Genomic DNA, 18928 nt, shown 5'->3' on the forward strand with positions numbered 1-18928 from the left:
ATAGGAATAGGGAGGAGGAGGAGAAGGAGATTGATTTACAAAAGGGAATATGTTAAGACAGGGGTCCCCAACCCCCAGTCCTTGGACCAGTACCGGGCTGCAGTATGCCAGCAACTGGTCCACACAAACATGCAAAGCCCCGTCCGTGAGATGCAGGTGGCACACAAAACCATGCACTTTCCAGTCCGTGGAAAAACCTCTCTCCACGGAGCTGGTCCCTAGCACCCAAATGGGTTGTGTACCTCTGTGTTAAGATGCTGAGAGTGAAGATATGAATTACAGATTTGGAGACAGTCACTAAAGGTACTAAGGGCCTACAATAAAAATATTTCAATTAATACATGTAGTCCTCAACTTACAACAGTTCATTTAGTAACCGTTTGAAGTTACAACAGCACTGGAAAAAGTGACTTATGACCGTTTTTCACATTTATGACCATTGCAGCATTCCTGTGGTCATGAGATCAAAATTCAGATGCTTGGCCACTGACTCATATTTATGATGGTTGCAGTGTCCCAGGGACGTGTGATCACCTTTTGTGATCTTTTGACAGTGAATCACTTAACAACTGTGGCAAGAAAGGTTGTAAAATGGAGCAAAATTCACTTAACAACTGTCTCACTTAGCAACAGATTTGTTGGACTCAATTGTGGTTGTAAATGAAGGACTGCCTGTATAGGATCAATAAAGGCTCATTGCTTCTAGGAAGCATCGAACCTTTATTGACCTGAACAGGCAATTCTAGGAAGCGGTGATCAATGAGCAGAAATGGAACAGCTATAAGAAGAAGTTCAGATATAGAATATCAATCCTAGCCACAGATGTAGACCTGAAATAGCTAGATCATTTTGGTTTGTGTCTGAATTGAAGGTGGACCACAGCTCTAAATGAGTCTACTTATCTACTAATTACACCATTTACATTCTCCCTCCACTGTCATGCTTTATAACAGTGTCTACCTCCATGTGTAAAATGAAACAATGCCATCAAGTTTGTTAGCTGTGATAAAAAAGAAGGGAATATTCTTGAGCACATGCAAACTCTACAGTTTAAGATCCAGCAATTTCCTGACTTTCGCCATCTTAAATAGTTGGACAGGAGATTACCAAGAAATCCTACCATTTAAAACTAGATTGGGGGGAAAAGAGGAATAACATTTTAAAAGCCGACAAAGGAAAACTACTTCTGTCCTGTCAACAAGAAAACTACGTGTTTTGTATAGTTTACAAAGCCACCAGGACTTGAGTTTGACTCAAGGAAGTTTTTTTAAAAAAATTCTCAGCTCCATCCAAATGAGGAGAATAATATTCAAGTATGCTTCAGACTGTCTACTTTATTGCAAATGAGCAATTTTACTTGTGCAGTCAACATAATAAATGAGTGTTTGCAAGTGTCCCAGAAGAAGAAAAAAAGTTTTTAACAAGCAAAGGCAGAATGTTGCGACAACCATGTCAGTTGCAGCATGTTTGGGCCAGTTTGTCACTGCCGCTGTCTTTTCTGCATGACCCAAGAAGACGAAGATAGGATGACAGTGGCTGTCAGGAATGCAAGGTAGTCCAGACAGACAAGAAACACACTTAGAAATAGAAAATGAAAGCACATTAGATTCAACATAGAAGTAAGGAGGACTTTCCTGACAGTGATGGCAATTCATCAATAGAGTAGCTTGTCTCCTGGAGTTGTGGGTGCTCCATTCCTGAAGGTTTTCAAGAAAAGATTGGGCAACTAATTGTCTGGGACTCCTGCCTTGGGGAGGGGTTGGACTAGAAGACCTCTAAGGTCCTATCTAGACCTATGAGTCCAAAATTCTATGAAGTACTAACTCTATTTTTTGGTAAGGTTAGATTAACACAACCTTGCCAATCTGAAAGTACAAGAGAAGGGAGTCAATTTATTTTCCAAAGCACCAGAGGATAGGATAGGAAACAACGGATGGAAACTAATTAAGGAGAGAAGCAACCTGGAGTTAAGGAGAAACTTCCTAACAGTGAGGACAATTTATTTATTTATTTATTTTATTAAATTTATATACCGCCCTATTCCCGTAGGACTCAGGGCAGTTTACAGGGAAAATTAAAAGCATAACATACAAAAATTAAAATCAGTTAAAACAATTAATTAATTCAAGTCCCCGAAATTTAAAACTAAAACCCAATTAAAAATTAAAACCCCTCAGTCTGGGCCAGACAGCTCGAAGAGCCAAGTTTTCAGGTCCCGGCGAAATGAACGAAGGTTGGGGGCAGTCCTAAGTTCCGTGGGAAGTTGATTCCATAGGGCCGGCATGCCAACAGAGAACGGTCTTCCCCTGGGAATAACCCGCCGGCATTTCTTAACCGGCGGTACCCTGAGAAGGCCCTCCCTATGGGAGCGCACAGGATGATGGGAAGTTGATGCCGGTAGCAGGTGTTCCCTTAGATAATCCGGACCCAAGCCCTTTAATTTAATTTTAATTTTAATTTTAATTTTATTAGATTTATATACCGCCCTTTCCCGAAGGACTCAGGGCGGTTTACAGGGCATTTTAAAATCACACCAATACAAAATACAAAAGTTAAAAGACAATTAAAAAGATTAAATTATCCCTGAAAATAAAACCCCAGTTAAAATTCTCAGCCTGGGCCAGAGAGCTCAAAGAGCCAAGTCTTTACGGCTTTATAGGTCATTACCAGCACCATTAACCAGTGGAACAGCTTGCCTTCAGAAGTTGTAGGTCAGACATGTCAAACACAAGGCCCTGGGGCTGGATTCGGCCCACGAAGTGGTTTCATGTGGCCCGTGAAGCCATCCTGGAAACAGTGAGGGAACGGCCCCCACTGCCTTGGCCCTGGCCCAGAGACCCTCCTCCTGCCAGAGACCCTCAGATCTGTCCCACTCCTGCCCGGGCCCCCATAGGCACCCTTGATGCGAACGATGTAGAGCTGGCCACGCCCACCCAGTAGGCCATACGCACTCTAGCCACGCCCACCCAGCAGGCCACGCCCACCCTGGCCATACCCACCCGGCCCCCTGAGGGCAACCACAATGCTGATGCGGCCCTCAATGAAATTGAGTTTGACACCCCTGTAGTAGAATCTTTCCAACATTGAGCAAATATGAGTCCTGCTCCTATCACTAAATATAAGATTGAGGTACCATGTATTTTTTTTTCTACAGCTTTGTCCATCAACTATATACAAAACATCCAGTAATGAAAAATATATGCCAACTCTGAGGCATGGATGCTGGATAATGGAGAGAGTTTCAAGAAAGTAATTATAGGGCAATGTTCCTCTTTGGATTTGCTGCCTGATATTTTTTGTTAAATGGTTGGACAAGCCATGCACCCCTGGGAAAGATTAAATTATAAGTTCATGATCAAGCCCAGGCCAGGAAAATTTATATAGGTTAAAAAAAAGGCAAATTATGAATGATTGTGACAGCCATTTTGACTTCTAGGATACAGTCATACACCCCAGATACCCAGGTTTCCTAGACAAATCATTCAATTTCTGACCAATTTCAAATGAATTTAGGTCATCTTGTTTCTCGATTAGGTGGAGCTTTTTTTTTAAAAAATGTACATAATGAAGTATATTTAGTTCTACTTATTCAGAATCTTTGAAAATTCTTCTTGTAACAAAATATCAACACATTTTCTGTTAAGCAACATTTTACATTCAGGAATGTTTTCCAGGCAAGAATGTGTTTGTTTGTAATGTTCTTCCCCCTACACACACACACACACACACACACACACACACACACACACACACATACAATCCTAGAGGGATAGAATCAGAGATCACATGAGGTACTAGTGAGGCTCTATAAAGCCTTAGTAAGGCTACCCGTGGAATACCACATCCAGTTTTAGTCACCACATTACAAAAAAGACATAGAAATTTTGGAAAGAGTACAGAGAAGGGCAACAAAGATAATTAGGGGTCTGGAGACTAAAACATATGAACAGTTGCAGGAGCTGGGCCTGGCTAGTCTAGCGAAAAGAAGGACCAGTGGTGACATGATAACAGTACAGTATTCCAATATTTGAGGGGCTGTCACAGAGAGGAGGGGGGTGGGTCAATCTATTTTCCAAAGCACCTGAAAGCCAGACAAGAAACAATGGATGGAAACTAACCAAGCAGAGATTCAACCTAACTTTTCTACCAGCTCTGAAAGCTCTCATAATCATAATAATCTCTGTAAGGAAATAAACACAAGAGCTGGCTTCCTCCCATTATTCATTGTAAGCCAATACAACAGAAAAGGAACTATTCACTCTTGTTCAAACCTGCTCAGGTGTGATCTGCTCTCGGTTGTGTCAGATGAAAGATTACATTCTATCGCGAAATCAGATTCCTCTGCAAAGCATGCAAATCTTGAAACTATGCAGGAGTTAATTGGAAGGCTGTGGGAAACATATGCCAGAGGAAGATGGTATATTTTCTCAGTGTAAAAGGAAAATAACTGTTAGACATATCCAGGGCAAAATGTCTTGCATTCACTTTTGTCTCATAAGCAGAAGATGAGATGCAGACAAAATGAAGAAATTTATTGGCTCCATGAGAGCCCAGTTTCCGTTTAGCAGAGGCTTAATTAACTCCCTCATTGAAGTTACTTCATTTTTTTTCTTAATGTGTTGTTTTAATTTTCATTTAGACTTGATCTGAGCATTTTACAGTGCCTGGGCCTCATCGAGGCCTTTGGCTGTCTCTGTCCAGCCCAGTTAATCAGGTTAATCAGAAATTAGAAAACAAACATAAATAAGACATAACATGTATTCTTACCAGGAGCAGCTGATCAAAACCATATACAATCATTTACTGCTTTTTATAAAGCAGCAACATTAATATTAAGCAGAATTAAGTTCAGTCTATTGATTCAGCCATCACAATAATTCCCAGTTTCTCATTTCTTAGGGAAATTAATTGCCTACCCCAGTTCTGACATTGGAACCAGGCTACTGTAGAATGCCCTGATCAACCAATCATGAGAAAAGGGGAGAGAGAGAGAGAGAGAGAGAGAGAGAGAGAGAGAGAGAGAGAGAGAGAGAGAGAGAGAGAGAGAGAGAGATTTTGAAGTTACATGATATAATTTGGGATCTAAAATTCAAGGTTTCACTTGATAAAATATTTGATCATAAAATGTTTAAAATGTTTAAAATAACAAGACAATTGTTATGATCGCTCTATTTTTTTTATCAGAATGGGGTGAAAATAGGAGAAATGTTACAGCTTTCACAGGCTTTAACTTTGCACTGTTTCAGCCAGGTAACTTGTTTCCACAAGAAATACCGAAATTTAATTTAATTTAATTTAATTTAATAACATTTATATACCGCCCTTCTCCCTGAGGACTCAGGGCGGTTCACAGGGCAGAATAAAATAGTGAATACAAACATTAAAAAAGATTAAACAAATTGCCCTAATTAAAACAGTATAAATACAACACTAAAAACCCCCAGAAAAGTTAAAAAAACAAAAATAAAATAACCCCAACACTCCCCCTCAGGCTAGGCCGGCTTGTACAAACAGAAATGTCTTAAGATCGCGACGAAAGGAGCGAAGATCGGGCGCCATCCGGAGCTCAACCGGTAGCTGATTCCACAGCTCCGGAGCGCCCACAGAGAAGGATCTCCCCCTGGGGGCCACCAATCGACATTCTCTGATCGGTGGCACCCTGAGGAGGCCCTCTCTGTGGGAACGCACAGGGCGCAGGGAGCTTGATGCCGGCAGCAGATGTTCCCTGAGGTACTCCGGCCCCATGCCATGGAGTGCTTTAAATACCGTTACCAGTACCTTGAATCTCACCCGGAAGACAACTGGCAACCAATGCAGCTCACGGAGCAGAGGCGTAACGTGGGAGTATCGGGAGACTCCCAACACCACTCTCGCGGCTGCATTCTGTACCAGTTGGAGCTTCCGAGTAGTCCTCAAGGGCAACCCCATGTAGAGAGCGTTGCAGTAGTCCAGACGAGAGGACACGAGCGCATGAGTGACCGTGCATAAATCGTCCCGGCTAAGATAGGGCCGCAACTGACGCACCAGGCGAACCTGTGCGAAGGCCCCCCTAGTCACGGCTCCTATATGGTCTTCCAAAGTGAGCCGTGAATCTAGGAGGACCCCCAAGTTGCGAGCCCTATCTACGGGGGGTAATAGTTCACCCCCCATAACTAGAGGTGGAATGTCCGAATAAACCCGGGACGAAGGTATGCAAAGCCACTCAGTCTTGTCGGGGTTGAGCTGGAGTCTGTTCCTCCCCATCCAGACCCGAACCGCCTCCAGGCAACGGGACATCACGTTGAGGGCATCACTGGGGTGGTTTGGGGTCGAAAAGAAAAGTTGGGTATCATCAGCGTACTGATGGTACCCAACTCCAAAGCCACGAATGATCTCACCCAGCGGCTTCATGTAGATGTTGAACAGGAGAGGCGAGAGGACCGACCCCTGAGGAACTCCACAAATGAGAGACCTCGCGGTCGACCTCTGCCCCCCTGCCAACACCGACTGCGAACGTCCCAAGAGATAGGAGGAGAACCACTGTAAAACTGTGCCTCCCACTCCCAATCCCCTGAGACGCCGCAGCAAGATACCATGGTCGATGGTATCGAAAGCCGCCGAGAGGTCTAATAGGACTAGGACAGAGGAATGCCCCCTGTCCCGAGCCCTCCAGAGATCATTCACCAGCGCGACCAATGCCGTCTCCGTGCTGTACCCGGGCCTGAAACCCGATTGGTACGGGTCTAGATAATCCGCTTCATCCAGGACCAAAGGGAGCTGATGCGCCACCACACTCTCAACAACCTTCGCAAGAAAGCGAAGGTTGGAGACAGGACGAAAGTTGTTCAATACAGCCGGGTCCAGGGCAGGCTTCTTGAGGAGAGGCCTCACCACCGCCTCCTTCAAGACGGCGGGGAAGATACCCTCACTCAAAGAGGCCGATATAACTGCCTGGAACCAGCTGCGTGTCCTCTCCCGGGCTGCATAAACCAGCCAGGAAGGGCACGGGTCCAGTAAACATGTGGTGGTGCTCAGCCTCCCCATGATCCTGTCCACTTCCTCCGGAGTTACAGAATCAAACTCCTCCCAGATGATATCGACAAGACCACCCGTGTCCTGATCGTCAGACTCTGCCCAGTCAGAGTCCAAACCGGTCCGAATCCGAGCGATTTTGTCCGACAGATGTTGGTTAAACTCCTCGGCACGTCCCTGCAAGGGATCCTCCCTCACCTCCTGATTTAGGAGGGAGCGAGTCACCCTAAACAGGGCGGCCGGGCGATTATCTGCGGACGCAATAAGGGTGGCGAAGTGGTTAGACCTCGCCTCCCTAATTGCAGCGAGATAAGACCTAATATAGGCTCTTAGTCGCAATCGGTCGGGTTCGGATCGGCTGGACCTCCAACCGCTCTCTAGGCCCCGTCTCCGACGCTTCATCTCCCGGAGCTCCGCAGAGAACCATGGAGCCCGACGGGATCTGCGCCGGGTCAGGGGCCGCAAGGGTACAACTCGGTCAAGAGCCTCAGTGGCCGTCCTTTCCCAGGCCTCCACTAGGGCCTCGGCCGAGCTGTGAGTGAGGGAGGCAGGTGGGGACCCCAGCGCCGCCTGGAACCTTTGGGGATCCATTAAGCGTCTGGGGCGGTACCATTTGAGTGGTTCCAAACCCCCACGGCGGGGGGTGGCAAAACGGAAGACCAGCCGCAGGAGATGATGATCGGTCCATGACAGGGGCATAATAATTGGAGAGCCCCCACCAAGATCATCTAACCACCGTCCAGACAAGAAAACAAGGTCAAGGGTGTGGCCTCCTTCATGAGTCGGTCCCGTAATTACTTGCGTCAGGTCCATGGCCGTCATGGAGGCCATGAACTCCCGAGCTAACTCAGATGATCCTCCCAGCGATGGTAGGTTAAAGTCCCCCAAAACTATAAGTTTCGGGAACTCAACCACCAGCCCCGAGAGGACATCAAGCAGCTCAGGCAGGGCTGCTGCTGCGTGACTAGGCGAAAGGTACACCAGCAGCAAGCCCAACTGCGCACCAGGGCCGCATCTCAAAAAGAGAGACTCACACCCGACTGTCTGGGGAACGGTGGCCTCCCGCGGACACAAGGTCTCCCTCACAACAACAGCCACTCCCCCACCCCTACCCTGAGCCCGAGGCCGGTGCAGCACCCGGAAACCTGGTGGGCAAAGATCAACCAGAGGAACACCGCCCTCTGGGCCCAACCAGGTCTCCGAGATGCAAGCCAGGTCAGCCTGCTCACCCTCGACCAAGTCTCGAACGAGAGGAGCCTTATTAACGACCGACCTGGCATTCAAATACACCAGCCGGAGCTCAGGAGGCTGCACATCCTCACTCCCGGGACCTCGGGGCGGAATATTTCTCTGTACCTTCTCATAGGGAGATATTGCAAAGATAAGGAAAGAACAGTATTGTAACAAGATTGTCCAGCAAGATTCTGTACAGATGGGCTGAAACAATGTAGAAAGTGTCCCAATTTAACATAAAAGTTCTTAAAGCAATATTTAAAATTGTTAGAAAAAACCAAACAGTACATCCTCTTCTGGTCATATCTGAGATACCCATTGTTGAGATAGCAGCTATATTTATTGGATTAATGAATACAATAAAAACATGATTTTCTGTGTTGCTTATTGCTTATTGGTGTGTACAGTATATCATTTGTAAAAGAAATTAAAATCACATTCTTTTCATACTTTTGCTTTTTTCTACAGTTTTTTTTCTGTATCCCTATCTTTTACCTTTTTTCTTTATTCTCTCCATCAATCCCTCTTTCTGACTATGTATGCTTGTTAGTTTTTATCTTTATGTTCTATAAAAAACGTAATTGTTTTTAAAAGTTACTTTTCACAACACATTTTAATAGTGCCCATTTCTTACTTTTTCTATTGTTTCCTCAAAAAAGTTACCGTATTTAAGACCATTTGAGAGAGAGAGAGAGAGAGAGAGAGAGAGAGAGAGAGAGAGAGAGAGAGAGAGAGAGAGAGAGAGAGAGACTGACTTTGCCTGGACAAAAATGTAGTAAGCTGAGCAGGGACTTTAACTAACAGAAAGAGTACATGGTTTGTTTCAGAATTAATACTCCATCGCTGTTAAAAGATAAAATCCCTGAAAAACAATTAACTCTTGAGTCCAAATTAATTTTTTCCATTGCAAACCATGCCTGAGGTCTTTTGCAATTAACTTGTATGCACATGTGACCAAAAACAAACATGCACCTGCTTTTTATACGATAACCATCAAGACTTTGAAAGATTAGAATATTTAAATTCTGCTTTCTAACCCAATTCCTGAATGTTGCCTAAAGAACACATATGCATAGATCTTTACAATTTGTTCAACTATTCTGGAAGGTAAAGGAAGAGACAAGCACATGTCCCCGTCACAGGTATGTCTGTGTGTGTGTGAGAGAGAGAGCATGGATGCACATGAAAAAAGAAAAATGCTCCTCCAGTAACAGTGGAAAACATTGATGTACAGTGTTAAATTCTGGCATTCCATATGAAAGGGATTTAGCAGCTACAGATTGGGCTCTGGGACTTTTTTATTCTTGGAATCTTATCACATTATCCTCTGGATTATCCTTGAGCTTTTATGGAGCTGCTGAAACGTTCTCTTAAAATATCTCCCTCTACTTTCTTCTTTACTTCTTCTTTTACTGCTTTGGGTGTTGAGGGAAAGGAAATATATCTTTGCCTTTTTAAAAAATAATGTACAAAAGGCCAAGATGAAAAGCTGAAATACTTTCTTTACACTTGTAAGCTTTTTTCCCCCCTCAATTCCTCCCTCTTTTACATTTTGGATACCACCTGAAAACATGTGCCGTGCTTTCAACATCAGCCTTACTTCCTCTAGAACTCCTATAGATTCAAGGAAGCATTTTCAAAAAATGAAAAACTGGACCACTTGAAATCTGTTCTCTGTTTCAAAGACAGTGCTATTGTCCTCCAAACCACAAAACACAATTGAAGTGGTTGAAAGACTCTCTAAGAGTGAGTCCAGAGGGACGACTGGAAGAGCTGACTAGTTGGGTGGGTATTTTGTGACTAGGAAAATGGCAGTCAGTTTAGAAGGACCACAACACATATTCAGAATTATCTAGAGATAACAAATCCCACAGTTGGAGGTCTTCTAGTCCAACCCACTGCTTGCACAGGAAACCCTATACCATTTCAGACAAATGGTTGTCCAATATCTTCTTAAGAGCCTCCAGTGTTGGAGCACCCACAAGTTCTGAAGGCAAGTTGTTCCACTGATTAATTGTTCTAACTGTCAAGAAATTTCTCCTTAGTTCTTGGTTGGTTTCCTCCTTGATTAGTTTCCACCCATTGTTTCTTGTCCTGCCTTCAGGTACTTTGGAGAATAGGCTGACCCCCTCTTCTTTGTGGCAGCCCCTTAGTTTCTCTAGAATGGATCCTAATAGTTTCTTCTCTAAAAGCTGGGGTGGATTACTTGATCTCCCTTCCATGAAATTAAAGAGATACTTAAAAGTACTGTAAGCACTAAATACTGATGCTAAAGCTCAAATAGTTTGGCCACCAAACGAGAAGAGAGGAGTCATTGGAAAAAATGCTGATGACGATTGAAGGGAAAAGAAGATGGGGATGTCAGAGGATCAAATAGTTAGATAATGTCATCAACACAATGAACATGAATTTGGACAGGTTCCTTCAGACAGTGGAGGATGGGAAGACGGCATGCTGTGGTCCATGGTGTTGTGAGGAGTTGGGCACAATTTGGCAAATGAACCTAAATATTATACCGAATAAACGCACACACACACACAAAAAAAACCATCCTACATCCTACTTCTATTTTGTACAATTCAAAGTTTACATAATTCTCTCTATTTTCCTCACAACAACCCTGAATAACAGAGTGAAAGAGCATATTAGTGGATTCTAACAACTCCTCTGTGTCCTTCTGAGTCTTGTTTTGCATTGCAGAAGAGACCTACACTCAGAAATACACCTGTCTTAGCCAAAGTAAAATATGCTAAGAAACTGGTAAGATTTTCCCTTTTTCCATTTTATCAACACTGAAAAAAATCAACAAGATGATTGTACAATAGCACAATAGTAACACGTTTACTGCTTGAAACATAAAATCTACATGGTGCCCCCTAGTGATAGTATCAGAAACATGGATTGTCATAATTGACAGGAGGTACTCTTTCATAAAGGGATGCAGTGGCTCAGTGGGTTAGGACGCTGAGCTTGTCGATCAGAAGATCGGCAGTTTGGTGGGTCAAATCCCGAGTGCTGCACAGCAGAGTGAGCACCCGTTACTTGTCCCAGCTTCTGCCAACCTAGCAGTTAGAAAGCACGTAAAAAGGCAAGTAGAAAAATAGGGACCACTACGGTGGGAAGGTAACAGCGTTCTGTGCGTTTTTGGCGTCTAGTCATGCCAGCCACATGACCACGGAGATGTCCTCGGACAAACGCTGGCTCTTCGGCTTTGAAATGGAGATGAGCACTGGCCCCTAGAGTTGGAAACAACTAGCACGCATGTGCAGGGGAACCTTTACCTTTACCTTTACTCTTTCATAACATTCTGCCTTGTGATCATTTCTATGGACATCAATTCAATGATTCATGCAAAAACAGAAAAAAAGTGGGTGTATCTTTCTGTGTGGATGAATTAAAAGTTATTTCCAAGTGTCTTTGTATTTGTGTTTTTTGTTAATCATTTATTATCATTAATGCAAAAGAGCTTGGTCAGGAAGTCAACAGAAGGCTTACGGTTTCAGAGAATTGGAACAGATTGCAATGTCTATGGAAATTCTCAGTCATCCAGGTCATGGTTGTCCCAAAGGTGCTTTTCAAAAGGCAACTGGATGTTGTTTTTACTTTCAGACGTTTCTGACTGAACTGAAGAAGCTTCTTGGATGAAAAGCAAAATGTCTTCAAGGAAAAAAACAAAGTCATCTTGCTTTTTTGAAAAATCACCTTTGGGACAACCAATTGCAATGCTTCATTTCAACTATGAGGGGAATCCCTTCAATTTTGCCCAGCTGAAGGAGTCTATATACATTTCACTGAATGCCTATTTGTGAAATAGCAGCTATTGTCCTGGGATTTACAGGAAGGCAGATTCACCTGAAGGTTGGCTTTCTAACAGTAAGAACAATTTGCAAGTAGAAGCAATTACCCACAGTGATGATGAGCTGACCTCCATTGCTACTGTTCAAGTGGAACCTGTACAACCATTTCTTGGAAACAATTCCATTTAGATTCTCACACTGAACCTAAGTAGCCTCTTCTGTCTCAATGATCCCCTGACTTTTAGCTCCTTTTTACATTGCCAATGAATGCTAAGGAATGGGGATGGTCAATAGGTAACTGTCCCTCTGTTTCTACTGGCTACCAGAAGAACATATGGAATAGCTTTCCCGTGAAAGGATGGAGAGGGGGCAATCCGTTCCATGTATTGTTATCATTCAACTGCCTTTCCCAACTATCCCCACCAGGACTTTTGAGAAGCCATCTCATCCAGGGTAAAGAGTGATTTTTAAAAAAAGAAGAGGAGAAAGTTTAAAAGAGAACATGGACCACTAAAGATGAATCCAAATCAAGAAGAGATGCCAACAGAATGCAGTCAGACCAGAATACACCACTTTCCATCCATCTGGGCAATTGAACCATAGACCACCAACTTGGTTTTCCCTTCCCTTCCCTTTGTTCTCTTTCATACAGAGGCTGCCTGGTTATTAATTTGTTGGGTGGAATTTGGGAAACTTTATTTATATGAGAAGCTCGCTGCTTTTCTGCAATCACCCTATCTTTGAGAAGTGTGGCAAGAGATGTGCTGTGAAAAATGTGAAGGAAGAGGACAAAAGCTAGATTTGATTTCATTTAAACTGGGTTTGGTTTTATTTTGCTTAAGATACTTGAATATGAGTTTAATTAAGTATTTCCTATGTCTTTAACAAAAGGGACGCGGAGGCTCAGTGGGTTAGGACGCTGAGCTTGTCTATCAGAAGGTCGGCAGTTTGGCGGGTCGAATCCCGAGTGCCACATAACAGAGTGAGCGCCTGTTACTAGTCCCAGCTTCTGCCAACCTAGCAGTTCGAAAGCACGTAAAAATGCAAGTAGAAAAATAGGGACCACTACGGTGGGAAGGTAACAGCATTTCGTGTGCCTTTGGCATCTAGTCATGCTGGCCACATGACCACGGAGACGTCCTTGGACAAGCGCTGGCTCTTCAGCTTTGAAACGGAGATGAGCACCAGCCCCTAGAGTTGGAAACGACTAGCACGCATGTGTGGGGGAACCTTTACCTTTACCTTTATGTCTTTAACAAGTTACATTAAACATGGTAACAGTTTTATTGTAAAATTCTCTGGCAGCTGCATGCATGGGCAGTATACACTGATTTGAAATAAATATATAATAGAGAAATGCATTGGGATTCTAGCCATTATTTTCAAAATTATATTGAATTATGATTTTGGGGGAAGCTGTTCAGTACTGTACTTTAATTTCCTTACTGGTAATCATAGCAATGGTACATATAAGAAAACCTGAAGGACCAGGTTAAGGATAGATATTCATGGGGAAAAACTAGGTTGTTGATAAGGTTTTTCACTGAGTTAATGGTGCTTAATCATTTGAAATTATTCCTATGTTGGAGGAAACTCTATTTTGCAGGTTCATTTTGAAATCTGGTGGGTCTTTCTTTTTTTTCTTTTCTTTTCTTTCTTTTTTTTTGCTATAGATCCTTCACGCACAAAACTTCCAGGCTCAAGGTCAAATAAAATGGATATAAGAAACATCTAGGATTTTCTTTGGTGCCCCATGCTGTGCTGGAACACATTAAATTTTCATATATTCACATATAATCTGGCATTTGCAATAGATTTTCCCCAACAATTACAGCATCTATATTCACTGAAAACAGTCTGTGAAGTTCCATCTCAGTGACAGTTGAGTGTCTATATTTTAAAAAGCATAAAGCTCTTTATGTTTTTATAGATTCCATTCCGCTGTCATACATTTCTTCTTTCGCACTGTCTAAAAAAAAATACTTTCAGCATCATTATTCTTCTTTTAAAAAAATAGGGGCAAGTCAATGTTGTCTTTAAAAATTTGAGGTTGCGGATCAACTCACTCATTTAAAACATTTTATTTATTTATTTATTTAAAAGTTTTTATTTATTTTTTCATACAATTCAGTAGTACTTGTTCAACAAACATGTAGTTTAACATTCACTAAAACAAATGTTATTCCTAATCCTTTATTGTTTTCGCCAGCTATTGATAAAATAAGTCCCAAGTTTGATAGTCTTCTGTTTCTTTCAACCTCAAAGTAAGTCTATGCATTTCCACACATTCAATTTTTTTTTATTATTTCTTCCTCTGGTGTTTTATACATATTTATCCTTCTTGAAACTTTCAAAATGGATGCTTCTTTTCTAAGATGCAGCTCTAGTTTCTCCTATCATGTTGCCCTCCACAGACAGCATTTAAAAATACTTATCAAATGGAAAGTATATAATTTCCATGCTATTGACATTACAAATGTAGGATGAAATCTAAATTCCAAAACTGGTTCAAACAAATTGCATATTGCAAATGACACTGTAATTTGGAAGGCAGTAGAAATTTGTATTAATGCTGTTGCACATTGAATTGTTTTGCTATCATTCAATATAATTCACCAAGTGTTTTATTATCAATTTGTTCAGTACTCACAATGCATAGTCTATTCAAGGAACTATGTTTCTGCAGAACAAATAAGCACCATCCATGCATTCTGACAGATTGAATTTAATATCTATCATTCATCTATAGTGTGGCTATAGCAACACTTAACCTGTTGTGGCCCTGCTTTTCATTGCTTTTAAAAAAAACTAGGTGCTTTATAATTTTCTCTTTACCACCAAATTAACCTCAAGCGTAGAACATAATTCTAAGTTTTCCTAACTTTGATTCATCGCAAAAACACATTTTTTCCTAGTACTGAAAACTTTTGGCAACAAGAGATAAATCCTCTTGAGATATGGGTGCATTTCAGGGGAATAAGAGACAGCTCAGTCCAGCTATTTTGTGTGAGGAAAAAAGGTTGAAAACAGTTCTTCCCTAAAATTCTCAAAGTATATGCTTGATGTAGACAGTAAAGTGCTTCAGTTTGGCAAGATTCTGTCTAAAGTGTGGAAAAATAAAGAAATCTATATAAAAGAATCAAGTGTTTTTCTTACTTTGGGACCCTGACAGGAAGGCTGGAAAACTGTCTAAAATCTGGAGGAAAGATTGAAGCCAAATAGCTTGAGAGATTTCAATGAAGCCAACAGATATTTGATTGTTATCATCTGTATGGTAGTTCAGACGATTCCAAAGTTGGTTTGAATTTTGCCTACAGTAAAATTTGAAGTACACTTGAAAGTTTGGCTGAGACATCTGAGGAACCATGCCAGACAAAGATTGATCAAGTCAGTGAAATTTCTAGGAAACTAAATGAAAAATACTTCTACATTCTTTTCAAGCACTACATAATCTCATCAAGCTCCACATAAAGATACCATTGGACTAGATATAGCATGAATAACCCATTATGCTATTGTCACAAATGTAAGATTGAGGAATGCTGATATGACAGACAGTTGATTGTTCAATTATCTTGGGGTCCCATTAAAGTTGCTAAGATTTCTCTTATACTAAAAAGCTGAAGAGGTGGTAATCCATCTAAAATGGTATAACAATATTATTAGTAATTGAATTTCTCCAAGTTTATTATGCTTTGGACTGATACTCTCTTAAAATCCATTTCACTCCAAGTTTTTTTTCTCTCTTTCATCTTCTTTTGAATCAATCTACTTTGTTTTCTTCAAAGTAAGCTTTAACATATGTCAGTGATCTATCTAAATCTGCAAAAAAATTAGAAACAGGCAGTTGAGTTACCCTCACTCTGTACAGATATGCAGCATATGAACCAGAGAACAATATTATATAACTTAATATCCAATTATGCCATCTACAAGAGATAGGAAATATACTATCTCCCAAAAATTAATAATAAAAAACTTTAACAGGGGAGTATCTCATTTTGCTATATTGTATGTTAGGGCTTTCTGCTTTTTTTTTAATTTGGAAAGGATATCTGGTTTACACACCCATATATTTTAAGTTATAAATCACAAAGACCAACATTTTTTAACTACAAACCTTTTTTTGAGATAAGAAGCTCTGTGCCCACAATTCATGTCTTTCTTGAAGTTATTTTATGGTTCAAGATTTCAGGATGTCTGGAAGTTTTTTTCAACACAGCATCAAAGGCTGACAGGCAATTACATCTGAGTTACAATAACTGCTAACAGATTAATCTAACAATATTAATGTAAGTATTCAGAAACTAGTCCCACTGAGTTTGGCTGCATGGTAGTTGTAAATAGTCTTGAAAAAATATTGTTATGAAAATATGTCCTGGAGTTTAAAAAGAATGGAGAGGAAAGACAGACACCTGCTTAACCCTTTTATTATCAGCTTTTCTGTTATGGTTCTGTTAGATTTCACCATAGTATTAGTGTTGTTTTTTAATTTCATGTCAAGAAAATATATATGTGCCATTAAGTAAGCTATATTTCAAAGGTAACATTGCAGGTTTTATTTTGACTTTGCTGTTTTATAAATTTTTATGTGTACTAATTTGGGAGGATATGTAAGACATCCAAGGTTAATGGAGCTAACAATGGGTATGTTGGCCCGAGAAAACCTCAGTTCAAGTTCATCATAGATTCATTACATGATTTACATCCACTCATTTTCTGTCACCCAATAAGGAATAACCCCACATGCTTCCTTCAGCTCTTTACAGAAAAAGTGGAGTATAAATGTAAACACATATAAAGCATGTAATTATGACTGAATGGAATCAACCTACTATTCCATCTTTCAACTGAGAAGTGCTTGGCTGGACAAAGTTCCTATTACTTCTTACAGAGCTTCTCCCAAAGCAAGATCTTGGGGAAGAACAGCTGATATAAACATTTATTTATTTATTTATTTATTTATTTATTTATTTATTTATTTATTTATTGAACTTATATACCGCCCTTCTCCCGTAGGAGCCAGGGCGGTTCACAAGGCAATGAAAACAACATTACAATACAAAAGGTTAATAACAATTTAAAATAGATTAAATTATCCTTGATTAAAAATCTAAAACCCCTATAACTCTGATTAAAAAACCCAATTACAATAAGTTAAAAATTAAAAATTCTCAGTCCTGGCTGGAAAGCTCAAAGAGCCAGGTCTTCAGGTCCCGGCGGAACAAACGAAAATCAGGGGCATGATCACAGAAGCAATAGAAGTGGCTAATCAAGAATGCATCATGGTGATAATGGTGAGGGATGATGACCATTCTCAGAATAGGTGGTTACAACAGGAGTGGATTCAGAAGCACAATCATCCCTGCCAAAACGTGGGCCAAGCCAACTAGGAGATTCTGGAAACTGGAGTGCATACATCTTAAACTTGCCAACTTTGGAAAACACTGAACTAAATCAAGGAAACATTGTAATGTCAACCTTGTATTTCACTCGTCTTTCATTGAGATCGTTTCAGGGCACACTGAACTGCAGATATAGAATAATCTATGAGCCTTGGTCAGGTTTGAGTTTCTAGTGTACATGAGAGGACAATGCAAAACTACAGAAACAGTAATCAGGTTTTATTTATGTATGGTGGTGCGGTGGTTAGAATGCAGTACTGCAGGCTACTTCTTCTGACTCCCGACTGCCAGCAATTCAGCAGTTCGATTTTGACTGGCTCAAGGTTGACTCAGCCTTCCATCCTTCTGAGGTCGGTAAAATGAGGACCCATATTGTTGGGGGCAAATATGCTGACTCTGTAAACTGCTTAGAGAGGGCTGTAAAGCGTTGTGAAGTGGTATATAAGTCTAAGTGCTATTGCTATCTATGAAAAATTGTATCCTGCCTACTCATCAAAAGGTGAGTTTGCCAGACAACTCATAGTGATTGATCTTCAACCCAAATACTGGGTTCTGGGAAGAAACAAAAGAAAAGTCATGAACTTCAGAAAACACCACTGTTGGAAACAGAACAAACAACTTTATGTACCTTTGCTCCAATAACAGAATAACACAGTTGGAAGGGACCCTGGAGGTCATCTAGTCCAACCCCCTGCTCAGGCAGGAAACCCTATACCATTTCAGACAAATGACTGTTCAATCTCTTCTTAAAAACTTCAACGTTGAGCACTTTAGTTCCTTCTGAGTTCAGCTCATCTCTTAACAACAATGCAATTTTCACTATGGAAGGTTACTTCCACTTCTGCTTCTACCTCTACTTCTACTTCCACTGAGATGTTTTCTTTGCTTCCCAGGCTTAGCTATAGCCCTAGGTTTCCACAGTAGGCTCCATCAGACCCAACCCTGCTCCGCCTCTAAATTCAGAGACAGTAATCTAACTTCTACAGCTACTTAGGTAGCAAAGATATTAACTGACTCTAATATTTGGTAGACTGAACCAAAGTTAAAGTTATTTACACTAAACCTCACTGTGTTTCATGGCCATATTATACATTTATTTTTTGTTAACACTTCTAACACAATTAATATGATAAAGGTTGGCTATAAAATGATATTTCAGCACCACCACTGAGCGTCTCCTTTATTCTGTATTTCTGCCTTAGCTTCTGATAATTACCTATTCTGTTCCTTAGCAGGACATTCTTTTGTAGGCATTTTGCATTAACTTCAATTTCATTATGGAAAACAAGAACAGAATCACCTTTTAAATAGCTCTTCTGCCTGTTGTTCTGAAGCACAGAGTGTTCCAAGTAAATGAATAAACAGAGCCATATTTGTTTTTTTCCATAGTGTTTCTATGGCTACCAAAGTTTCCCTTGTATGTTTGTTTCCTTATTGGTCCTACAGATCATATTCACTCTTTCTTAAGAAATATAAGTTTTG

Source organism: Vipera ursinii (assembly GCF_947247035.1).
Source record: "Vipera ursinii genome assembly, chromosome: 5".
NCBI lineage: Eukaryota > Metazoa > Chordata > Lepidosauria > Squamata > Viperidae > Vipera > Vipera ursinii.